General features: G+C 33.7%; 1 pseudogene; it reads right to left on the bottom strand.

The window, feature by feature from the left end:
* Nucleotides 1-18,723: 18,723 nt before the first annotated feature.
* On the bottom strand, nt 18,724-19,610 carry LOC110034172 (annotated as a pseudogene).
* Between the last annotated feature and the right edge of the window lie 8,003 nt (nt 19,611-27,613).

Below are 27,613 nucleotides of genomic sequence, written 5' to 3'. Positions count from 1 at the left end.
GATGTCAAATCAGATGACGTTATGATTGAAGTTCTTTAAATGTTATGGGGGATGTTAAAGTTGATTAGAGCGACATCGGTTAAGATCCCACGGTTCCCTTGTTTTGGTACCACTATTTTCTATTGAATTAACTTAGTCCAAATGAATTTACTAAACTCAACTTAATGAGTTCCATACTTTCATTTAGACTGTGATTTCATTTAGACTTTGAGAAGCCTTGTTAGCAACCGTAGGATATCTCCTCCGAAGGATTCTCGATCATCCGATAAAGACGTCTTAATTTAGTTGCAGTTATTGTTTTTATGATGTTTGTGATTAAATTTTGAGTTGTCTTATATTTTGAATGTTGTGGCGGTGAATTTTATCTTGGTTGATTTAATTTTGGTTTTGGGTTTTGGTTTCGTGTCTATCCTAACAGTTTTGGTTTTCACACAGGGTAATGTTGTTGTTTAGCATGCAAGCTTTGTAAGCATAAAAAGTACAGTATGAAAGTATAAGAAAGACGACACTATAAACTATAAAAAGTGTACATGACGAGTCTTCTCGTTCCACCACCTGAAACTCAAAAATGCATGTAAGGGAACTTTATATGAGGTGAGAAAAATAAAGTTCTGATGATCTACCAAATCCTAAATCATATCTTGGCGGCTCCCTATTAATTTGATTAAGGATGATTTTTGTTAAGCAAAATATATTAAGTTTAGTAGACCTTCGAGGTATCCAACAGATCTGGAGAAAGAAGCATGTCCATGCTTCCCTCTCACTGCTTAGTGAAAACTCTCAAGCTCTTTTTAAACTTTTATGTTGCTTAATAACCCATCCTATAAATATTTTTAATGCTCAATGAATATTGATGTCTCAATTATCTTTAAGAGTAAAATAATTATTATTCATAATTTAATTTGAGAATTATGTGGATGAAGACCCTAAGATGGGCAAGTTAATGTTGCTAAGGCACTCAGCCAATTTTTTTATCTGGGCTTGTAGTGTTCTTAAAGATGTTCAAATTTTAATTATGCTCACTTTTCTAATCCCCATTTAACCAAATTTGATTTAGCCAAGATCACTAATTAGCCCTTAAGATTTTGGGTGGATGTCTTAGTTATTTTTTTAAAAAGGCTCAATCTTAAGTGGTGATGCTTCATTTTTGAAAGTCATTTTAGCATCAAATAGGGGTGTTAAATTAGTTAGTTATCACACCCAAAATCATACCCCTAAGTCTAGAATCATTTATTTTAATAGACTTCCAAATTTTAATAATTTAAGGAAATTGCAAATTTATCCTTTTAATTAAGAAAAGTAAGATTGGTTTCTACCAATTAATCCATTGTGTTTCAATCATTCAAATATGTTGATTAGGATCAAATGTTACCCATTTCCTCTTTCATGATTTAAGCCTAAATGTTAATTAAGACTAAATTTCCAAAATTACATTTTTTTCCATAATTCACCAAATTTAATTCAAATGATTTTAAGATTTTTATCACTCCTCACTCATGGGTCAATTAAGACATTAGAGGATAAAATATGATTTTTCAAATTTTAATTTAATTTATATATTTATTTATATGCAAAAATAAGATTTTTAAAAGAAAATTCCATAACTTGACCAAGGAAAAGCCTAATCACTTGAAATTTTTACTAGAGGTCGACTTAGACTAGAGAAACATTTGGACCAAATTTCATTATTTTTTGAGTTTTATTTGAATTATTAGAATTATTTCATGATCTGTGCCATTTATTAATTATAAATTATTTTAAAGGTGTAAAATTAAGTTTCACATTTTTATTAAACCTCTCTAAGGTTAAGGAACCTAGAGAAATAAATTTCACATTTATTTTATTTTTATTTGAATTGTTAGAATTATTTTAGTGAAAATCTATTTTTAGCCTTTAAAAATTATTTTAAGCTTCAAAATTCAATATCTGCACCTAAAAAATTAGGAAAAGTATTCAAATTGTTCCTAAGTGCTTAGAAAACAATTTATAACTTTCCATGAATTTTATTATTTTTGTTATTTTTATCATTTTTTAATTATTTAAATATTAAAAATAGGCTTGAAAATGAAGATTTTTTTTTAATTCCAAATTTATTTTTATAAAACTTCTCTAATCACAGAGAACTTTAGAAACATTTTTTATAATTTTTCGAGTTATATTTTTAGTATTAAAAATCATTTTAGTGTTAAAAACGACATTTAACTTGAAAAATCAAGTTGAGTTATTGAATGAGTTCTAAATGTTTTGAAATTTTTATGGGGAGTTCTATGAACTTTGAATCTTTGTGGAGATTAAAAATAATGAACTTCAAGTTATAGTAGAGATTAAAACCCAAGTTATTTAAATGTTTTTGTTTCCCAAAATTAATTTCCTTTGCATTTTAGGGTTTGTGCAAATTAGGTACATTCTTAATAACTTAGATCATGAAACATTTTTCAAAGGTTTCTTTGGCCATAATAAACCTTTAAAAATTATCTTGGAATTTTTTAAACAACATGCTAATTGTTATGATTAATTTATGCAAGTAATAGACATAAACTTGAAAAATATGGATCTCTGTCTAGAGATCTCCTCTATCTTTGGAAAAATCAGAGGATGTTTCCTAAGACAGAAGGCTACAATATATAATAACATGCCAAAATTTCAGGTCATGGTGAAATATCTACATGCATAAAGAATCAAAAGACTTATAACAGTGTTTAATTAATTAAAAATAAAATATGAATCACATAAAATTTAAAATTATTTACACATTATTCTTCTCTGTTCACTGAGAAAGACAGTATTTTTATTTTATTTTTGTGATTTTTCTACACCAAGATATTGATTTTTAAAGATCAGACATACCTTATTTATCTATTTAAACGCGCGACACTGACTGATCCTAGGCGGCTCTGAAAACACACGTGGTGCGCTCTGGTTGGACGCTGTCATCCATGTAGCCGCTGACTCGACCCACGCTTTATGAACTGAAGCGCTGTCCGGCTTCATCTCGTCCGTTAATGAGATAAACGCGTGATCAGACGGCTCCCCGTCATCGTCCCCAAATAGGCTAACCCGAGAACTGTCCACACAACCTTAAGTTCTTCCCTCTAGACTTAACAAACCTCATGGGGTTTGGTCCTAGAGCTTCATCTACTCAAGATGAACCTATCTATACGAATTATATGGTATGAAATACAATAAATACATATTGAGAATGAAAATATGCTCGGATTAGGGTTCAAGTTTAATGTCTTTATCTGAGAGGGGATGCCTCAATCAAATGGTTGTAGTAGCTTCGATTGGTTCCAACCAACCTCAATCAAGATGAAGCCTTGTGCCCTGGTAAATGGTCTAGGTATGAATTCGACCAAGCTCAATTTTAAGGTTTGGTCTAGAGCTAGGTTATAGGCTATTCAGGAGGCTTTTGTGAGGAATCAACTTATTTCACTGTGGGGAAGGTGTGTGCACACTTAATTGAAGTTTGATACACTATGGATGTGTGGAGAGATCTGTCCTGGTTTTTGACAAAAATTCAAGCTTAAAATTGAGCTTCCACAGTGAAGCTCAGTGGGGGAAAATGGTTGGCTTGAACTGAGGAGGTCTAATGGCTGGCTTGAACTGAGGAGGTCTCAGGGAGTCTGAGGGCAGTTTGGCAGAGTTTCCTTAAGAAAATTTCAGCTCTCCTTCATTGGCCATGGATGTGAGGTTTAAATAAAATTGGCTTAGGATGGCTGTCATGGCCTCCATTTGGGTGCAATGTGAAGCTTAGGTGGAGGGAAGAGAAGCTCTAAAGGTTAATTAGGGTGAGTTGAACTCTAGGTTTGAATTGGGTTTGAATTTTGGGGGTGGCTCACAGTTTTGGTATTTTCTGGCCACTAAGCTGGCCGGCAAGGCTAGGGGAGGTGGCCAGGAAGTCAGATGAGCCAGGGGGAGGCTTAATTATGATTTACCTCCAAGGGTTAGTGATGATGAGGGAGATTTTGCAAGTTGAAACAAAAAATGGATTAAAATATCTTAATTTGGGGATCCATTGGTCCATAACATGCTTTGGTGGGTTTTGCATGGTTTAGCCTGGTCCCTGGGAGGAGTTTGGTGGCTATGAAGTCATAAAGTTGGTGGCTTTAAGGTGGCTAGGCCAATTTTGGTGCATGGGTACAATATGGGTCCAAATGACCAAAGCTTATGTTTGGGTTAGGCTAGCCATGAGTTTGATCCCAATTGATTGATCAACATTGCGTAGATGATTTTAAATAACATTTTTGGTGAAGGATTGAAGTATTTTGGAGTTCAATTGGAAGCTCAATTTGAAGGATTTTAAGATTTTGGTCAATTTGGGCATGTTGGACTAGACTTGGGATTAGGTTGAGTTAGACATGGAATTTGGCTCAATTGAATGGTCTAAATGATCAAGGGAGATGCTATGAAGATTTTTCTTGAAGGAATGGAGAGGAAATTTTGGGGCTAAGACAATCAATTTGGTGGAATTTTGAGACATGACCAATTTAGGACAAAATTGGGGATTTGACTTGGATCAAAATGGTCAAATTGGGTCATGTGGTAGTCGAGAAAAATAAAATTGGGAATATTTGGAAGGTTTTGGAAATTTTTGGAATTTTTGTAATTTTGGGCCAAGAAGGGGCATTTTGGTAATTTGGCAGTTTTTTGGTGATTTTGGGTAATTTGGATGTTTTCAAAAGATTTGACATGATTTTTGAATAAATTTGGGTATTTTATGTAAATTTGGGAATTTTGGCCAAATTTAGGGTTTCAATGGTACTTAGGTAATTTGAGAGAGTTTAGGGGCAAAAAGGCAAAGTTGAGTATTTTTGGTATAATTGGGGTACCAACCACCATAAATGAGATATGGACCAATGGAAACCCCATTTGGGTCCTCTATGCGCTGGTCTTAGCTAAACCCTAGTCTAGGGCTAGTGGGTTTAGGGGACCATCTACATGAGTCTCCCAAAAGATCAAGTGATCAAAGTCAAGAAATTTTGGGTTTAGGGTTGTAGGTTGAGCTAGGCTTGGAATTTGGCTCAAATGAATGGTCCAAATGATCAAGGGAGATGCTATGAAGATTTTCCTTGAAGGAATGGAGTGGAAATTTTGTGGCTAAGGCAATCAATTTGGTGGAATTTTGAGACATGACCAATTTAGGACAGAATTGGGGATTTAACTTAGATCAAAATGGTCAAATTGGTCAAATTGGGTTATGTGGTAGTTAAGAAAAATAAAATTGGGAATATTTGAAAGGTTTTGAAAATTTTTGGGACTTTTTTGGAATTTTTGAAATTTTGGGTCAAGGAGGGGTATTTTGGTAATTTGACAAATTTTTTTGGTAATTTTGGGTAATTTGGTTCAAAAGATTTGAAATGATTTTTAAACAAATTTGGGTATTTTTGGTAAATTTGGAAATTTTGACCAAATTTAGGGTTTCAATAGTACTTAGATAATTTGGGAGAGTTTAGGGGCAAAAAGGCCAAGTTGAGTATTTTTGGTATAATTGAGGTACCAACCTCCATAAATGAGCTATGAACCAATGGAAACCCCATTTGGGTCCTCTATGTACTGGTCTTAGCTAAACTCTAGCCTAGGGCCAGTAGCTTTAGGGGACCATCTACATGAGTCTCCCAATTAAGAGATTAAAGTCAAATTTGGGTTTAGGGTACTGAGTGATTGCTTAAATTTTGTGAGTGATTGTGAGTGAGGTGAGTGCAAGTAAGTGCCTTAGCCCTACCTTAGCCCTAACCCAACTCCCAAGTCAATTCTAAAGTCAAACAGTCATATGAGAACTCTCCTTGAGCTCCCTTATAATGACCCCACCTACTAAGTGCTAAAGGTTAGGACCACTATGTGGAACTTCAAGTTGAGTAAATATGAGTTTAGAATTTCTAATGGTGAGAGTTCCTTTTGCAATTTTTTAAGAATAGTTAATAGGAAAGTCCTATGGCTAGACCTTAGGCTAGTAAAGCAGAAAAACTAAACCTCAACCAAAAGTGAGGTCAACACTACATCTTTGAAGAGAGAATCAAGAGTCTTGTAAAGAGAGAAAGAGTCCATAAGAGGCTACAAGGGATTTGTTTTGAGGAAGCATTAAAGATAAGTAGTGTTTGTTCATTATTGTTGTATAAACTTTCTTTTATTGTCCCTCTAAAGTGGGCGACATGATTCCAATTCCGGCGACCGACAGCTTCCACAGGACCCCCCTAAAAATTGTTCCGACAATCAAGGATAATCATGTTTATGGGAATAGACTATATAAAATCATTTAAAAGTACCCCATTAATTAGTGTGGTGATTCCGTTAGAAATTGACAGTAAGGTAGTGAGAGCTAAAGGAAGAATTAACCTCATTTATCAAGTGTGTTTTTGTTTGTGTTATAACAATATAAAGGAATTAATTATGCTGATACCTGCCATGTTTGTTAGACCTTTCTTTAGTCAATTTTATTCTGGCATGTATAGTTTAGATTTACTTTTTGTTGCAAATTGTTCTGTCGTGATGAATACTTGTAAATATTTCTGATAAACATTTGTGGTAGATATAATTTTTGAACTATTTTTCTTCCCGCTTTCATTTTTCGTACCGGAGGGGAGGAATAAAAATAAATTTCACAGTTAGTATACTTCGTTTTGGTTTAATATTATTGCAAGCATGTTTTTAACTAGATTTACTTTCTTCTGCGGTCATTCTATCATGAATATGCATGTATATGAATTTGATAGGATGTTTTAGCAGCTGGTAGATTCAGGTTTTACTTTTTCTTCCTGCTACATTTTATGGAGTTAAGTGTAAAATATTTAAATAATCAAGTTTAGGGGGGGAATAACATAAGATTCAAAGTTAAACTTTACTTGTCTTAAAACATACTACAAATAAATTTTATTTGAAAAATGATTTTTGTTAAGTGGAGGAGTCATTTTAAGATTACTAAAAGTTTAATTATAAAAATGTTAATAGGAAAACTTAGTAAGGACTTTTGTAAAAAGGGTGAAATTAAAGTTAAGAAGTTTAGTAGAAAATAGAGGGAAATGATATTACTATTTATAGTAGGAAAAATTGAATTTTTGAAAAATTAAGGATTGTTAGAAGAATATCTTTTAAAAAAATTATACTCTATTAAATTTGTTTTTTCTAATACTACATTTTAAGCTAAGGATATAAAATAAGTTTTTAACTTTAGAAAAGGAATAGTTAAATTCAAAACCCTATCCAGATATAGTAATCCTCACATAAAAGAGTAAGGATTAAAAAAATTCTGAAAGAAAAGAAAAAGAAAAGAAAAAGAAAATATGTGGGGAAAAGCTTGAAAATTATGACCTAACTAAAAATTGATTTCACTTAAATCTTTCAAAGGAAGAAAACTAAGGATCAATCCTAAGCTTAAGTTTAGAAAGTATTAGTAAAATTATTTTTTTAAAAAAAATCATAAATTCTCAAATTAATATTTTTCTAAGAATCCAGAGTTTGGAAAAATTTCAATTATTTCTGAATAAAATAGAAAATCTAGATTCCTGAGTTTAATACAAAATATTATGATACCTTAGATATCATCTAATTTATTGGAAATTCTTCTAAGTTGGACTATAAAATTTCTAGAATAAAATTTTAGGTCATCTTAAAGAAACCTACTAACACAAATGAACTTATTTTTAAAGTTGTAGTGTTACTTGAGGACAAGTAACATTTAAGTTTGAGAGAACTGGTACGCCTAAAAATGTTCAACCTTTTTATATACATTTAATGCTCGCTTTTAATGATAGTGCACTTTAAACGAAGGTATTTTACATATTTTTGGTTTCAGGTACATGAAATGGATTTTATGAGAGAACGGAGCAAAAATGGTGCAATTTGGAGTCAAATCGAGCAAGAAAGAAAATTTTGATCTGACACATTTTGATATGTCTTTCTATGCTTAATCTCCTTTACATTTATCACATGTTTTTGAATGAAATTGCACTTTAAGGAAATGTTATTTTCATGTTTATCTTGTAAGTATAACACTTGGAGCGAATTGGAGCTAAAACGGGGCTAAACATAGCAAAACTGGGGTGCTGCCAGTAGGGTGGCCATAGGCGCCTGTCTCACCCAGTTCTGGCGCCATGGCACCACATTTTGGGGTGTGGGTGCCATAAACTATCCGAGATGGTTTCTAGACGCTCCAAGGAGTTATATGGCACGTTTTGGCACTTGAGAAGGAACCATTTGGCATTTCAAACTCTTGGAAACTCCAAGAATGCCCAAAGGTCATAGATAGTAGTGGGAATGTAGATTTTTACTTTTTCTGATGGGCAATTTTGAAAGATATATGTAAGGAAGTGTACAAGCATTGCATAGATCGGTAGGAGGCTTTGTTTGAGAGAATTTCATCTTTCTTTCGAGGGAGAAAACTAAATATTGTGTTCTTCATTATCTTGTAATTGTTGCAAACATTTTCTAGTGGATTTGGTTTGATTTAATGAAGTTCTTCTGTTGTGTTTTATCCATGCTTTGTGAGTAGTTTTCCTTTCTCTTTTCTTTTGATATGAAATAGTGACATGAGTAAGAAAATTTGTTTTATGATAGAATAATTTTTATTTCCATGTGATGAGTAATATCTCCTTTGCTTCAATGACATAACATAAGTGACAATAGGTTATGTTAAAATCTTTTGTAAGTGAGACTAAGACTCGGGAGAGCGATGATCTCGTAACTTGAGTGCACTCAGATTGTTTGGTTGGCTATGGTGAAGTAGTTTAGGCCGCAATGTAAGTCTTAAGAAAATATAATTCATGACATGTTTCTATTAGGAGCTTCCAGGGGACAACTAGTTGTGTAAAACTAATAGAATACTAAGTGTACCTATACACTGAGGAGAGGGTAGGTAGACATGTTCCTTGTTGGTGCATAATTTATTATATAACTCTATCAATTCTTTTAATGCTTATGTCATCATCTTTATTTTACTTTTCTTTTGTAATGAATTGGATGAATGTTTAGGAATTTATATTTTCATAGAAATACTCTTATTTCAGTATTTTGATGGAATTTCACTTGAACTTCATTTACATTACAATTTATGCATGTTGTAATGTTAAAATTTTTTTAATTACATTAGGATCTAGAAGAGGGTGTAACCCTCACCTAAGGGAAACCACACTAACCTTTAGGATGGAGGGGAGCCAAGTTCTAAGGGGAGTGCAAATAGATATGAAGATAAGTTTTGATGGGCATATAATTGGTGATTCTAGGTGACAGGCTAAAATCTTAACCAATTTTGTCTATAGTTTAGAACCTAAGGCTTTGTTAGTTCTATAGAGAGGGCATAATGGGTAATCTGAATGTGAGAGGCTATAATCTACTCAATATAACAATATAAATTAGGAATCTTGACTTTAGTTTAACCAATGTTCTTTATGCACTTGGAGGAAGGTAAAGTATAGGTATGTTTCTATTTGTCACTAGTCACATTAAATTTTAAGCATTCCATTCTTACTCATTTTCTTGGTCGTCACACGTGAAATGTAGTTTTTAACATCTTAAAATGCTCCAAACCAATTTCTCAATTTAGGTTTATCTTTAGATTTAGGTTTATCTTTAGATTTAGGTTTGTATTTAGGAGTCATTATTAGAAAAACACCCTTAATCTTTATTCCAAACTTAAGCCTAACAGTAGTAGACTAGAATTATCCTAAGGGATTCTTATCTCGCTTATCTGTGGGATTGACACTCTGGTCTTAAAAGAAAACCCTATATTACTTATAACGATACATGCATTTGCGTAGTACCTTGACATGCCTAAAAATTACCTAGTTTTTCATATATAATTTATGCTCAATTTTAATGATTTTTAATGATATTACACTTTAAAAGAAGATATTTTGCATTTTTTTTGTTTCAGGTACAAGAAATGGACTTTTGGAGCAAATGAAGTAAAAATGGTGCAATTTGGACTAAAAAAAAAGCAAGAAAGAAAATTCGGACTTGGCACATTTCAATATGTCTTTCTATGCTTAATTTAATTTACATTTCTCACATATTTTTTAATGAAATTACACTTTAAATAAAAGTTATTTTTTTGCTTATTTTGTAGGTATATCTGCTAGGAGCCAAATGCAACTGAAACGAGGCGAAACGATGGAGTTCTTGCAGGGTGGCGCCTGAGGCACCAAAATCCAGAGAGCTAGTGCCTGAGGCACCAGAGACTATATAAGACGGATTAAGGAGGTTTGGGAAGAATTTTGAGCAAATTTTCAAGGCTCCAAATGATTCAAACTCCATATGGAGTTATTCAAAGCATCTAAACACTTTGGAAAGCTCTTAATGAATGGATATATCTCTTGAATGAATGGACATGTCTTTTTGGATTCAAAAAAAGGTGTGACTTTTGGAGAGAATTTGGAGGGATTTTTGAATTCTTTTTAAGAGGAGGTAGCCACTAATTAAAAAGAGAAGGAGTATATTTAAAAAGGAGAGGAGTCTAAGGTATGAGTGTGGCGTGAGAGTAAGAGGAAGACTTTAGAGAAGAGAGAATTTTCTTCTAAGGTTGTAAGAGGAGAGGGAAGGTGAGAGATTTCTTCTTCATTACATTTCTAGGAGAGAATTGAGTGTGATTGTAAAGAGAGAGTGCTTAAAGGGAACTTCTAGGGATTTTCTTGAGAAGGAGTGTGAGATAAGTTGTGTTATTTTCTTTCTTTGTTTTCTAAACTTATTTTTATATGTGAAATCTGTTTTTTTTTTCGTATTCTTCTCATGAATTCTAAGTAGTCTTCTTTATTTTTCTTCCTACAATGAGATTTGGTTTTGTGAAGAATTGATTTTGTTTCATATAGTTTTTAATGTCAATAAATTGTGATGATTCAAACTTTGATCTTCATTTACTTTTTGATTTGACCAACTGAAATGTTAAAATTTGTTGGGAAACATAAGTTCCGAAAGAGCTATGCTTTCTATAACAAGGTAAGAGTCACATTCAATTTCATTGGTAAGAATGTAATCCATGGGGTTGAATACAAATAAATAGAGAAATATACTTTGTTGGATACAAAATTAGAGATTTTAAGGTGACAGATTAAAATCCCCAATTTGGTCCAATTGATTGAAAACTAATGCGAGATTGTTAGCTCTCCAGCGAGGGAGAATTCAGGGCTTTGGAGTGAGAGCCGATATCCTTCTAATCTAACTACGAAATTAGGGACCAAACCTTGGATTAGTAATTGTTCTTTATGCACTTGACAGATGATGAAGAATAGAATTGCTTCTATTTGACACAATACAATTTTATATATAATTTAAATAATTTTAATTACTCCATTAACCATGTACTCATTGTAAATGGGAAGGATGTTTTCTTAAATTTGAACTCTTCGTCACAAAACTTTGTTTAATCTTAGTAAATTTAACTTTGAATTTTAGAAGTTAATTTAGTGAACTTAGTTCTTTTAGTTAGATTTATGTTAGCATTCATTAAACCCATTTTAACTTGTCTTTCTTACTTTAATTTTTATAGTTTGAATATTGTGATTCATGTTATTATCATAAGAATTTTCATCTTCCAAACTAAGACTTGATAGTAGTAGACTAGAATTAGCCTAAGGGATTTCTTACTTCGCTTCTCTATGAGATTGATAATGAGATTTTTAAAGAAAGCCCTATATTACTTGAAATGATATGTGCACTTGCGTAAAACCACTAGTGTGTGAACTATTTTATCATTTTGATTTTAACAACTAATTATAAATTTGGTTAAGTTTTTTACCATATTTTGGAAGCTAAATTACTGCGTAGTTTCGGGACGGGTCAAGTTTTTGGCACTGTTACTGGGAATTTAAATTGACATAAAATACGCAGAAAAATAGAACACACTAGGGGCACATCATACCTCTAATGCGTGAACTATCAATTAAATTTTAAACTACAACATATTCTTTTTTACATACTAGTTGCCATAATTAAATTGAATAAAGTTTTTTATCATAAAATTAAATATCTGTGTAATTACGGGTCGAATCAGGTACTTGGTTTTGTCTCTGGAGATTGAAATTGAAGTAATTACACATATATGTACGCGTACATTCTAGAGGGCATCAGATTTCATTGTCATTTGCAATGAAGAATCCATGTGTTTTCTCCATTCTTAGTGAGTAGTTTTCCTTACTTTTTCTCCTTATGATGAGAATTAATCATGTGCAGAATTAGAGTTGTTTAAGATTTCTATTATTACATACTTGTGATGATTCATTACTTCGTACTTAATTTATATATTTGATCTGATAAATTGGTTTGTAAAAATTTGTTGTGAATCCATAATGAACCGGAAGAGAAATGTGTTTCTCAACTAGTAAGAATCACATTAATCTTGTGGGTGAGAAGGTAATCCATGGATTAGTACAAATAGATAGGGAGATAAATTTTGATGGGCATAAATTGGTGATACTAGGGTGACAGGCTAGAACCCTTACTAATTTTTTTTAAAGTTTGGAACCTAGAGAGGGCATAGTGGAATCTAAAGGTGAGAGGCTTGAACCTATCTAGCATAATTTGCGATTTAGGAACTTACTTTAGATTAGTCAAAGAATTTATGCCCTCAGAAGAGGGTAAAAAATATGATTGCTCCTATTTGACACAAAACTATACTTTAATCTTTAAACATTTCATTCATACACTCATTATGATCTCATTGTAAGGGAAAAGAGATTTTAATTATATAAGAATTTTCCAAAATTCATTCAGCCTCCTTAGTTTAGGTTTTTATTTAATTTAGTTAACTTTTATTTTAGATGTAAATTAGTGAATTTAGGAAAATCAAACTTTTCAAAATTCCAAATCAAGACATGACAGTAATATACTAGAATTAGCCTAAGCGATTTCTTACCCCGCTTCTCTGTGGGACGATACTCTAGGTTTTAAAGAAAACTCTATATTACTTGAAAAGATACATATAATTGCATAGAATTCTTAGTGTGTGAAATATAAATCAAAATCTAAATTCTATAACATATTTATTTTGCACACTACCACCTAAAGAAACCAAGTCAAGTTTTTGGCCAAGAAACTATATAACTGTGTAATTACGGGTCAGGTTATCTGTTGGCAGGAAGAAGAAGAGCAGGGGATATTGGTTGAGCTCAGAGGTGCCAATCTATGATGCCTACCTGTTCTCTAGCACATCCAGTGCATCCACTTCTGCTTTACATGAGGAGGAGATGCTTCTCCAGGTTGTTGTTGAGGTTGCTACCCAGATAGCCACCATGAGATTGAAGATGAGGGCATAGGCCAAAGCGGTGCTGCTTTCTGAACAACAAAAAAGGAATGAGCTAGTGTAGGATGAGGGTGTGGATGATGATGATGAGAAGAAGACACAGAAGGATGAGAAGGATGAGCAGGAGTTATTTTTTGTTTGTTTGTGTATTAAACAATTTATTGTTGGAAAATATTATTTCATTTTTCAGTTAGACAATTTATTTAATTTCTTTTAATTTATGCATATGATTTATGCGTTAATTAGTTTGTTACTGTGTTGTGTGTGTTTTGATTGCGTTGTTATGATTGTAGGTGTGCAGATTGCAGCGTTGAAAGAAGGCTTATTTTTTTTTTCTAATAATACATGTTTTCGACAATTTTATGACCACTTGATTATACACCAAAGATTTTCTGATGGTCAATCGAGACCATCGGAAATTCTGGACAAAGTGCTGCACTTTTGTTATGGCCAAAACCGTCGATAAATTCCCATCGTTAACTAACGGCTCGCGACATCTTACCGACTGAACCACAACACTTTTCCAACTAAAGTGCGTCACTTTTCCTATGGACATAAGCGTTGTTTATGTAACTGTCAGTCAAGTTACGGTTAAACATGACATGTTTTGGATCAATAATGACTGTTATGACACGTCAGATAATTTCTGGTTAATGCAAACCGTTGCTAAATCCATCAGCAATTCTATTACTGATAAATGTTTTTTCTACGTCGATTTTGTCATCGCTTAACCATCGGTAAATATATTACCTACTGTTTATCCATTATTGTTGACGTCATTTGATTGTCAGTAATAAACTAAATTCCTGTAGTGTCAGCAATTTTCACAAGTCATTAGGTAGTGGGACTTTTTTCACACATACGACGCCACAATTGTGTGCCTGAAGACTTGAGATGGTATACTGATTTTTTAGCATCTTTGCATTAAATGAAATTTTAACACAATAATGTACAATAAAATTAGTAGATAAAGTCAACAGAAATTTTTATATTGAAAATTCAAAAATGGAAAAAAAATCATGAGGCGCAGCCTCGTTAGAATGATCCACTATAAGCTTGTGAGTATAAATATAAACCCTTATCCTACATATGAGAAAGGGTTACAAAGTTATTCCAAGTACATTATCCAAGTAAATTATTTGTACGGATAAGGGTTCATCATAAAATGGTTGGGAGCTGGTGTCGGAACATAGATGCACCATCTTTGGGGCACTCCGTTGCACGATGTTTAGGGCTCTATATTGCTTTGTAGGTGCTTTGTCACTCCACGACTTTGTTGAAAAGTACATCGTCACTCTACATGGTTAATCAATGGCCACAGGTAGAGGGCAACCGACAATGGTTGATGACGACCGACATGCAGTGGTCGATAGTGATCGACAACTGTGGAGGAAGGGATTGTCGGGTCTTCAGTCTATAACATCACCAGAAATAGGTTCCTTTTTATCTTGATACGGCTCCAGGCTTAGGTCTTCGGCTTTTATTCCCCTTTCATAAATAGATTAAGACTCTATTTGTAAAGTCTGGGATTGAATCCTCTGACGGCCCAGAATGATTCCCTTGATTGGAAGATATTTTATGGAAATTTAAGTGTCTTTATGATGTCAAAATTTAGTGATATCGAGCTTGTTGGATATTTCTCATAGTGATGCTTATTTCGGCATTGAGCTTGCTATATTTAAGTGTCTTCCAATTGATCACTCAAAGCTTTCAAAAGTGGTTTAACGGCTTGATGCAAGCTTGATTTAACTCAAATTGAACAATTTTAGTGTCATTGGGTGTCTGGTCGAGCTGGTCATTTTAACCTTAAGTATGCTGAATTCAGAGTTCTGGACGATTTTTCATTTGAGCCAAAATGTTTCTCGCCCAAAAAAGCCTCAAGATCCGTGCCAAACATCTTGAGATTTATATAAGATGATAAGATTTTTTTATGACGTATCAAGATATATAAATACATTAAAATGTGTGAATTGTATGTAAATCTTCCAATAAAAAAGTATCAACTTGAAAATCTAACATTATATATGTTCAAGTAGAAAATCTTAAAAAAACCTACTTCACTTTTGAATATTATGTGCATCACGTGTATAATAATAGAATTATGATTTATTCAAGGTCAATTTTATGTAAAAATGTTTCATGTTATTAAAAAAATATGTGAGAATAATCTAATTAAAATTCTATTTTTGATAAATTTTAGGGATAATTACATAAATAGCATAAAAAATAATGTTATTTATAAAATCGCGCACCCATATGATATTTTTGAACTACCGAACCAATGTATTTATGCTTGCCACGATCAAATGATTGAGCATTTGATAAAAATGAAAAATATGTGTTTTATCATGAATTTTTATATTTGAGTGAGAATGTGAAAAATGGATGGAAGAGGCTGCCAGATTTGTAAAAAAGAATATTTTGGGTGCAACATGGGTGGAACAACTTAGTGTCTGTTTGGGACAGCTACAGTTTATCCAGCTTATCTAGATAAGCAGTTTATCTTGATAAGTTGTTGATCAACGACTTATCTTGATAAGCTGACTGACTGTTTGGGGCAGCTGATTTGCAACTGTTTGTGGATAAATGATCATTATGCCCCTGTTAAGTAATGTTGTTTATAACATAACTGTGATGTCAAAATATTCGATACTGCAGGAGCAGAAAATTAATATAGAACAGTAAAAAAAAATGAAATAGTACTCACTTAACAGTGAATATTAAAATTGATAAATAACGAAAAAAAATTATTAAAATTACAATTAAAGTTACAATTGATGTGGTTCTCATGCCATGCAAGTTACATTGCATTGATCCTTACATTTTGGAGAAAAAACTCTGCTTTTCTCTTGGAAAAAAAAAAGAATCTTTATTCAATGAATTTTCATTCAGAAGACCCGTATCTCAAAATAATCATCACTAACAACCACAATTAGAAAGCATTTTCTCTAGAAGTCTAATGGATTGTATTGCTTTATGATCTTGAATGTAGGGGTGTAAACGCGCCGAACTCGTTTATATTTCGAGCTCAAAAAGTGTGTTTGTGTTCGGCTCGTTGTCGAAGTCAAACACGAGGCGTTCATGAACAAAGAGTCATTTTGACAACCCTAATCACGTAGCCATCAGATGTTAAGGATTGAGACAAGATTTAAAACATCATTTGAATCTAATTTAATAATTTTTATTCTATCTTCTTCATTAATACTTTTAATTGATTATAAATCTTTGTAGCCTTGTAGTCAACCTCATCAAAGATATATATATAATTGATTAGTAGTATTTCGAGCCAAAACGAGCCGAACATGAACGAACAAATATTGTTAACTTAGCGAACGAGCCGAACACGAGCTTCTTAACGAGCTGAACACGAGTTGTTCTCGAACAACGAGCCGTTTTGACAACCCTACTTGAATGTCATCAGACTTTTAAATTGCTGAGTGATGGCATGCTCATAGCCATCAATAATGGACAGTCGAGAATCGTACCCTATCATGAACTCGGGCAAATGTAGACAACTAATAGCAATCTGGTAGTGCCCGCCACCGGTGATGCCTTCGATCACGATTAGAATATACAAGATGTAGATATTGATCTCATGAAAGTGTTAACAGTGACAGGCTTAAATTTTGACAATTAGATTAACAAGACTATTTAGGAGAAGACTCATCATATGTGTGGAAATGGTGATAATTCCATCAATTTTATACGGAAAAACTCCTAATAATGAATGACTCAAAAGGTCATCAAGTGTTAAATTCTCTCAATGCACTACACATAAAATTACCTGGAAGAGAAGGAAGGAACGTGGCCTTTACCTAGGGTAGAGTTCCTCGTGAAGAAGCAAGGAGCGGCTAGGCTGTGAGCTCGAATGTGAGGGCAGCGGAGTAATTCAAGAGTAATATGCGACAAGGAACACGACCCGTGAGAATCATCCTGCGAGCGATGTTACTCACAAATTTGAAACCGCCGGATTTTAAAACACGGTATAGACGTGAAAAACAAACAGTACTACAGTATTTTCAAAATGTCGCCCGTTGCCCTTAGTGTTAAGAGGGGCAACTGAAATTTGATTTTTTTTTTAAAGAATATAATTTAAGTATTTACCCGCTCTAAATTATATTATTTCGCCCCAAAAAATATTTAAGCTGGGACTCGCCTAAATTTATTAATTGAAAAGCCCATTGACGGGCCATTTAACATTCTCATGTTTCCAATTTATAAGAACAAAACTAATTAACTTTATATAAATGTTAAACGTACTCATGTATATTTTAAATACATAATAATTTTTAAATAGTTTTAGCAAACAGGAGCAGCTTGGTCATTTCTCCAGAAAAAGCTGTCCCACAGCTGTTTTCAAGTAGCTACACCAAACAGACAGTCAGCTTTCCCACAATTGTTTTCTAGGACACCACAGCTGCAGCTGAAAAGCTGCGCCAAACAGACCCTTAAAGTTTTCTTAAAATTGTTATTAAAAAATGTCACTTGCTTGCATGCCTACGTGTTCTCGAAAAGAGTAGACTACACCCATTTTAAATTTAAACAACACTATTAGTCAGCAAATCAATGTGGGACTAAATTACCCCAACATTATTTTTGTCACTTGCTTCCCATAATATCCCACTCCACAAATACCTTCGTGTTGGACTTCCTGAAAAATTTACAAACATATCTCTCAATTCTTATATATTTACATATCTAACACCTAAACTTCAAATTTTACATACATACCGGCTTATATTTTGATTACACAAAAACTAAAATGATGATGCTTTCGATATGATATGGAAAATTTGGATGTTATAAATGTAAAAATTGAAATTTATATGTTAGATGTGCATGTATTTAAAATTTGGGTGATATGTATATAAATGCCCCTATATTTTAAAAAAAACTTTCCTATTGTATGCTCCTAATAGATATTTGTAATAATTTTTTGAAATTTTTCTTATATTTGAGTGATCCACATTAAAAAATAAAAATTTGAGATAAAATTATCATTAATTTAAAGGTATAAATTTATTTATTAATTATTTTAAATATATGTATTTATTAGCTTTTTTTAATAATTATTTTTTATTTAGTTTGAGTTTCACATAAAATTTTATACTTTCATGAAATTATATTTAATACAAAATTTTCATTAAAAAATGAAATTACTTATTTTAGATTCTATAAAAATAAAAAATTAATTGAAATGCTTGTAATACTGTTTAATGATAATGAAATACAATTTTTTTAATTTTAAATTATATTTTATTTTTTTAATTAATCCATTTTTATAATAAGTTTATCTCCTAAAAAAACAGAGAGGTTCAACCACCAGGCATAATGTATATAATTGCCCCTAAATTTCAATAATAAAAAAATATGAGATAATTTTTCTGAAAAAAAATAAAAATACAATGTAAAATAAAAATCAAGAACAAAAAATTATTTACACAGCCAACCCTATTGCGCTTCCCCGCGTAGAACAGAACCGTGCAATTACCAAAAAATTACCTTTCCCTCTCTTCCATCGCCACCGGTTTCATCGACGCTCCGGCGATCTTTGGCGCGCCGAAACCCACCGCCCGACATTTTACCTCCCCCCCTCCTTCCGACCCGGCGTTTGCCGGAATCAAGTTCACCGTTCTCCGGTATGGTCCCAACCACTTGGCCATCATGTGCTTCCTCTTCCTCCACGGAGGCACGCACAGACCCCTCCTCTTCAGCGATCGCCGCGCCCCCTCTGCCATGATTCGCAGGGCCCCCCGAATCTCTTCCGGCCGAGCCACCGCAATTTTAGGTAAAGCTCCAATCACTCTTTCATACTCATCCGTCGCTCGCGCCACCTGAAACTCCGCCGCGAATCCCAAATCAACTATGTACCTCTGATCGCCTTCCTCTGCGGCACCCGCATCAATAACATCGATATACTCATAGCTCCCCGCCGTTAATCCGCCGGCGCTATCCCACCGCGCCTTGCAGATCCCAGCATCGAAACCCTTTTCCCTTAAATGCCCCATTACCGCACGTCGGATTGCCGATCCGGTTAGCCGAATCGCCGACTCCACCTCCGATTTAAGCCGAGAGCGGAAAGAATTGGACTCCAATGACGGATCTAAAAGTTGGCGGAGCTTTTTTGATTGTTCGGATGCTCTTTCAATGGCGGCCTCGTCATCTAAATTTGGATCTTCGCCGGATTCGGCTTTATCGAGTTCATCGCCGGTATACTCTGGTTCAAGGAAGTCCAGAATGAGGTCAGAGAAGCAGAGACTTCGGAGACGACTCCGTCATGCTCGCTACCGCTACTGGCATAGCCGGTAGGAACGCCGCGGAGGCACGCGCGAACTCGCTCGTCTAGGGGATCGGTTACCCCCTTCGTCCTTATGAATACGGCCATTTGCAGGTTACTGGCTTGCCGCCGGTAGGAGGTAGAGAGAGCGATTAGGAAGGGGGGGATGAGATGGTTATGATTTTATAAGGCGGAGTGGGATTTAATGGGTGCGGAAGATTGAAAAAGTGTTAACATGTAGTGTTCAGAATGTCATCATTTTTGCAGAGGGAAGAAGACAACAGAAATCAGTGAAGTTTTTTTTTTTATTATTTTTTATTTAAATGGAATGACAAGCGTTTTTTCGTACGCAGTGCTGCATACATCAGTTAGGTTACAGGGAGGATATTGAGGGTTATATCCGCGTTATACCTCCTGTAACCTACAAATATATGAAAACTTAAGCGTTGAACTTACTAGTTACAGGTAGGTTACATGGAGGTTAAGCGGGGTATAACACGAGTATAACTCTCAATACCCTCTCTGTAACCTAACAGACTCACTCAGCTCTACGTACGTCTTACGTAAATATTTCTCGAATTCTAAATGCACGTAGATATTTTATTTTTAAAATAATTTATATTTAATTTTATGTGAAAATATATATTGAAATTCCATTCTAATTTATGTTGACATATTATTTTATTTTAATAATTAGTTTTATTTATAAAATAAAGATACTTTAAAATTGAATAAATTGTAAATTGGCAAAATAAGAAATTTTAATATACCATTTTACTGAATATATGTAATCTTTTTATAAAAGCCTTATTTTTTGGATAAAAAAACATTTACATATAATTACTCGAGCGAAATCAAATATTATGTTTTAAATGCTTAAATTATGATATCACATAAACCTATAAAAAATGTTTTATATAATAAACAAAACTAATTATATAAAACAATCAAATAATTGAGGAATAAGGGAACATTCGTTGGTGAGATGCCTCCCAGTGGTTATTTTATCACTAAATTAATTGAAAAATAATGGGGGGGAAAAAAAGTTCGTGAGGATATACCCTGTGGAGCCTGTGTGGGCTCGCCCGCGTTGGCAGAAGCTGGCCCAGTAACACATATTTGGGCTGGGATGTAGCCCATTTTAGCCTATAAGGGTAATATTACGTCCATGTGCATTGAACCTATGATGAAGGCGTCCAGGTTCAATGAACATGCATGACCATATTGGCCTAGGCAAATTGGAAGTGTGCGTTGAAGTGCATGATGCGAAAAATATTGTCTTCAATCTATATGCGCTGCAAAAATTAAAATTGAATTAGGTGTTAATGGGTGAATGAAGATATTTAGCGTATATAATATGTAAAAAATAGTAATAAAATAGAAGGTAGAATTTTGTTCCTTTCTCTCTCTCTCTCTCTCTCTCTCTCTCTCTCTCTCTCTCCTTAGTTGTAAATTTTTTGAGTGAATTCCTTCCTAAGAATGAATTGGTTCATGGCATTACATTTTTTACAACTTTTAAATTATATTATAAATGCTATGTAATTTGAATTTGATTTAATGATCAAGATTTTACGACAACTTTTAAATTATATTATAAATACTATGTAATTTGAATTTGATTTAATGATCAAGATTTATATTGACTAAAACTTTTCTAACTATCTTTTATTATATATAAAAAAAAAATTGATTGTTAAAGCAATAGAAAAGTTGAACTACTAAATGAGGCTTTTTTGCCTAATGAATCAAGCACTCATGATGCATTTGAAGCTAACTGATCTTGATCGAACCAGTAATACATGCTATTCATGCCCTTGGAGGTGACAACTACCAGGCTTGCCTCCTAGAAGGGTTTGGAGGTCTCATCTGCCAAGCATGTAAGTAATCATTCATGCTCCTTCAGCCAAACTCGCCAATGTTGAGTATTCAAGAGAGCTTTTCTGATCAAGTTCGCCCATATTCCTCAAGCTATTCTATCGAGTTCGCCCCCATCTGGTGAGCTCCCTAATCGACGGTCTCATCTGCCAAGCATGTAAGTAATCATGCATGCTCCTTCAGCCAAACTCACCAATGTTGAGTATTCAAGAGAGCTTCTCCGATCAAGTTCGCCCATATTCCTCAAGCTATTCTGTCGAGTTCGCCCCCATCTGGTGAGCTCCCTAATCGAGCTAGCCTACATCCATCAAGTTATGTCATCAATTTCCTTGAGCAGTCCTTCATGACAGGAGGAAGGAAAGCTCTATTCCATCATCGTTCATGTCTATTTATTAATTGCACGATATCCACACCTAAGAACTTATAACAATGAGTCTTAACATACTCCATACAACATAGTCAACAACATAGCATTTGCATATTATTTGTATCCCTACGAGGACAAGTACATTCTAGGAGATATAAATAGGAAAAAAAAGGATGGAAGGTACGCTCTCTCTTTCTCTTTCATTTCTCATCACCATCAATAACAATGCACACTTTAAGATTCTCACCTCCTTTCTACCTCCTTTATAAGGTCTCTCCTAGATTTTATAAACCCATAAACATTACGAGACCATACGTCCTAAAAAGAATTCAACATCCTAAAAGGTGCGGTGAGCGAGAATCTCATATTATGATCTAGTAAGATGATCTTTGAGATAAAGGAGAACGAAGGGAAATTTGTGTTAAAACAGATGAATGAATTATAAGAGAAAATGTAGAAGATTTTAGGAGAAGTAAGGCAAGAGGTATCGAGACTCGTTCCAGATATCATTCGAGAAGTCATACATGATCATCATGATTGATAACATGAAGACGAAAACCACCAGGAATCCAATCTCCAAAAGAAGAACTATAGTGAAAATAGGCAAGGATAGCTCTAGTTGTGACAATAGAAAAGAAAGAGGATGTAGATGATGAATCATACGTCCCTAGAGAGAAGACTTTTGATACTTTCAAAGACAAAGATAGAAGGAGGAAAAGAAGAAAAAGGTCAATGGAGAATACTTTCTCAATGGAAACTGTTGATGCTGATCCACCTAGGAAGTTCATGATCCCTTCCTTAGACTCCTATAAAGGATATCTCACAAGTTACAAAATATTCTTTGAATCAAAATTATATTTATTGTGATAAATGACACCCTAAAATGTAATTTGCTCTTATGAAGCTCAAAGAGTTAGGTCTATAATGGTTCAATAACTTGCTGGTAGAAGTTATTACTTCCTTTGATAAGTAAAACAAATGTTCATAACTTAATTTTTTTGTGCTTAGAAGCTAAAGAGAAGTTCTCAAGCTTTACTGAAGATCCAAAAAAGCTCCATCCTAAAGCTTGAGGAGATTTATTACTCGATTATAGTTGGAGAAGTTAGACATTAAAGATCTTTTCTTTCGTTGCTCATATGTCACTCACTTAGAGTATACATGATGGCCCATTCTGATATGTACTTAGCTTGCAAATCCAAAAAAAATTGGCTGAACAATTGCAGCTATTTGGTGATCATATTTAGTTGAAGAGTACAACTCTTTCTGGAGTCTCTTTATAACTAAAGAGACAGAGGACATACTCCAGAAAATAACTTTTTGCAAGCACCAGGGGTCCAGAAACCAATTCATACGAAGAGACCATCAAAGTTTTCCTGAAAGACATCCTCATCAAAAGTAACTAGAGCAACCTTACAGAAGACTAATCATTAGGTGAATGGAGAGGAAGCGTGATGTACCTATGTCCTTCAAAATAGAAGCCTTTCTGTTGAGTTTCAAAGAATGAAATAATAGAGGCCATCTAAAATAAAGAATTCCTTAAAATACTACCCTTGATGAAAGCCGGGAGAGTTCAAATGTAATCCCAAGAACCATTGAGCTTATCATCGTGATCACGTGCATGACGCTGAACAATGTCATCATCTTCGAAGATTGCTCAAAGAGTTAATCTAAGCAAAAAAGTTTAAAGAGTTCATTGGGTTGGAGGCCAACACTCAAAAGAAAGAAAAGAGCACCTACTGAAGGTGCTTAATCATACATATTGTCGGAGTCTTACCTGCCATTTTTTGTAGGAATGGGCTTGAGGCCTTACCGCGTCTAAGCTTGAAGCAGTTAGAAGCATGAGACTTCCATTCCACCAATCTGACTAAAGTAGCTACCCCGATTCATCTATCAATGAGCTTCATGAGTTACCTACCCGACAATTTGAATCCTTTCAATGATGCTAGCATTTTATCTGTGGTGATAGGCAATCACCAAATTAGAAGCATTCTAATTCATACAAAGAGTTCCATCAACATCGTCTTTGAAATTTTGTTTTAGAAGATGAATATGACGAACACTCAATAGAAACATACTTTTGGACCACTGTATGGATTTTCCAGTGAGAGAAATAAATCCCGTGTAGTCATATCCCTGTCAGTAACTTGGGGAGAAAGAGATAAGCAATATAAAATCTTGGAGAATTTCATAATAATTGATGTTGTGATTACTTAAAAAGCCATCTTTGATAGAATTATACTTAATGAGCTCAAAGTGGTAACTTTCACCTATCATGTAGCTGTCAAATTGCTTGGAATAGGAGAAATCATCACTATTTAAGGAGATATGGTCCAATCTCAAAAATGTCACCCACAAGCTATGAAAAATGTAGAAGAGAATGTCCTCAAACAAGATGCAAATAAAGGCACCAATTTGGAGACTATTGAGACAACCGAGTGAGTGCCTTTCTCTAAGGACGAATGCATGTGAACATTCCAGATCAATTATAACCTAACAACTGATTTCAACCCTGAGGGATCACCAAAATGTATTCTTCTGGAGTACAAATGAAATGAATGAGTTGATATCAACATCCTTTTTCATAGACTCGACATCAATCTTAACACAAGACCCATCAAACAAAAAGTGCAAAATCTATCAAACACCTTTGATGAATCAATCCGACATGATATTCAAGAACACTTTGACACAAAATTCATCCCTTTACTGACATAAACTTCATCCATGAAGCATAATATCCAAATCAGCTAGAAAATGTGGTGATAGTTTGCAAGATAAAAAATAAGTGGAAGATGTGCATGGACTTCACCAACTTGAATGCGGCTTGCCCAGGGATAACCACCCCTTATATTGCCACAGATCAATGCAGTAGTAAATTCAACCATGAGACATTCAGTTATGAGCTTCTTGGATGCATTCTTAGAATATCATTAGATCAAAATGAATGTTGTAGATGCTGAAAAACAAACTTCTTTAATGCTCGTTTGATTAAAAAACATTGAGGTTATTTACTAACATAATATGAAATTATATTTTAAAATCATAAAGGAAAGAATATTGAGGTGTATATTGATGATCTTCATTTTAAAAGAAAATCACTTAAATAACATATAAAAAACATAAAGAAAATTTTAAAACATTGTGGTGGTTCAATCTTAAGCAAAACCTCCTCAAATGCACTTTTGGAGTGAGTTCAAAAAAATTTTTAGTTAACTGATCCCTCCAAAAGGGATAAAAATAAATCCTGAAAAAAATTAAATCATATTCAATGTGTCTCCACTCTGGAATCCCAAAGAGCTACAAATTTTAATTGGTCACATCACAAGCTTGAATATGTTTCTTTCAAAATTGAGTGATCGATGTTCAGCCCTCTTCAAGATCATGAAGAATTCCACTCATTTTGTTTAAATTAAAGAATATGACCTAAAATTCAAGCAATTAAAACCATCATTATCTACACCTACTTTATTACAAAGTCCCAAATAAGAAAAAATTAGTATTCGTTTAATTGGGAGTTAAAGAAACAAGTAATCAACTCTATCCTAATCTATAAAGAAAATAAACAATAATTTCTGTCAGTTATGTAAGTAAAGTATTATGTGGAGCTGGATTGATGTACACAATCATGAAAAAAATTACATTGGTACTTATCATTTGATTAAGAAAACAACTTCCTTACTTTCAAGCTCGCATGGTGAACGTATTCACTAATCACCCAGTCAAATTGGTGTTATCCTGACCCAAACATTTGGGAAGATTTTTGAAGTGATCATTCAATTTGAACAAATTAAATATTTCATATTTACTCAGGACAGTGATCAAAGCCGAAGTATTCATCAAATTCTTAGCACATATCTCAGGAGACTTGACTAACAATGAAATTAGCATCACGAATAAACTCTGGAATCTTTACATAGATGGAGCTTCAAGAACAGAAGAGGAAAGGAGTATGATAGTCTTATAGAGCCCTCAATGACTCATATCCTACAATTATTCAACTCAACTTCAATGATACTAACAATCAAGCTGAATATAAGGCATTGATTGTTGGCTAAGAACTTTTTCAACAATTAGAGTGAGAAACCTCCTCATCAAGTCAAAATCTCAGCCAATAATTATACAAGTAAAGAACATCTATGAAGTATGAGATGATGCATTACATAAATATTTGGCAAATTCTAAAGCTAACATTTAAAAAATTGAATACTTTTTGAACAAAAATTGCTCCAGAGAAAAGTACTAGTTCATGTACCTCTTTTTAAAAGGCAAGAATTCAGAACACATATGTCACATGATACTGAAACAACTTCTCATTGAAGGAACCAAATTTTCCAATGTCGAGCCAAAAGATGCTACAAGCTGAGACAGCCTCATAAAGAAATACCTGACCATAAGTACAATCCAACTGAGTTACAAACCCTCAAAAGTTTAGATGTAAAAATGTGTGATACCTAATTATTGATGGCAAGTTATTCAAAAAAATAAGTAATTACAATCATGTTAAAATATGTCAATGAAGATGAAACAATTGTAATCATGCAACAACTTCATTTTGGTGAATGTGGTAGCCATTCAAGAGGAAGAAACTTGACCAATCAACTTTTACTACAAGGATATCCCTGACCAATACTAAATAAGGACATAGACAATTCACACAAACATGCAAAAAATGCCAGAAGTTTTCTCTCATGTTGTTACAACTATCCCACAATCTTCAATTGATTTCCAGTATTTGATTGTTGGCAATATAGGGAATAAATATTTTTTGGTACATTTCCTCAAGGTAAAGGATAATAAAAAATCATTATCATAATGATTGGTTACCTATAAAAGTGGACAGAAGCCAAGACTTTGGCCAAAATCAATGTTGAAGCAGTTCATAGTTTGATTTAGACTAGATGTTGGTGTTACTTTTAATGTGTTTTTGATTTCATATTATATTCAAATGTCATGGGATTCATCTCCTCTCATCTTATGGTTAACATGCAAATTTGAAGGTTTTTGGTCTAGGATTAGGGCGCCATTTTTGGAACCTAGACACTAGGTCAAAAAATTTCTCTTTCCTTTTTTGTATGATTTGTCCAACAATGTCATGTAGTGGCACCATGACACCAAGTTATAGAGCCGCAACGCTGTAAGTCAAATTTTATGATGCTGATGATTGTTTTTTATTGGATGGGGATGTATATGCCATGTCAGTAGTGTCTAGGCATCCGTTTCAACACCGCAATGCTTGAGTTTTTTCACCTAACTCGAGTTTGCCCATAGATCCATGCAAACTATCCTCACACTTGCCACATTAGCAGCGTCGCTATGCCATGGCTCCAAAACCTGATTTTTTCCTTTAAATGGGGTAGCCTAAAGGTGTAAACTAAGAATCATTTTCTCATTTTGAGTGGTGAGTCTTCTCCTTAGGGTTTTAATGTGCGAGCTTCCCTCCACACCTTATTTTCAAGACTTTTTTCTCTTATGAATTTTTCATTTCTAGAGGTTGTGATTTCCTTGGCTGGAGGAGCTATTGGAATTATTTTAGAAAGTGGGATTCATCCTCAAAATTTTTATAGGCAAACAAATTCTTTGATCCTCACATGTTATTTTTTTTTTAAAGCTCTAGATCTCTGTTTATAGAATCTAATATAATATATTCTTAGATAAAACTTAGGTTAGGATCCTTCATCTCCTCTATATTTTACTCATTTTTGAGTGCTTTTTTTAAGCTTAGGCTTTATTTTTATTTGGTGATATGCCATCATTCGTTGGGCATCACAACACCATTTCCCCTTTTTGGGCATGAAATTATCTAGCTCCATGCCTTGGCACTTGACCATCAGTTCACACCCTCGGTAGCCGAACATCAATGCCTTCATGA

This window comes from Phalaenopsis equestris, unplaced genomic scaffold (assembly GCF_001263595.1).
Source record: "Phalaenopsis equestris unplaced genomic scaffold, ASM126359v1 Scaffold001370, whole genome shotgun sequence".
Lineage (NCBI taxonomy): Eukaryota > Viridiplantae > Streptophyta > Magnoliopsida > Asparagales > Orchidaceae > Phalaenopsis > Phalaenopsis equestris.
This window is presented reverse-complemented; position numbering and strand designations above follow the sequence as displayed.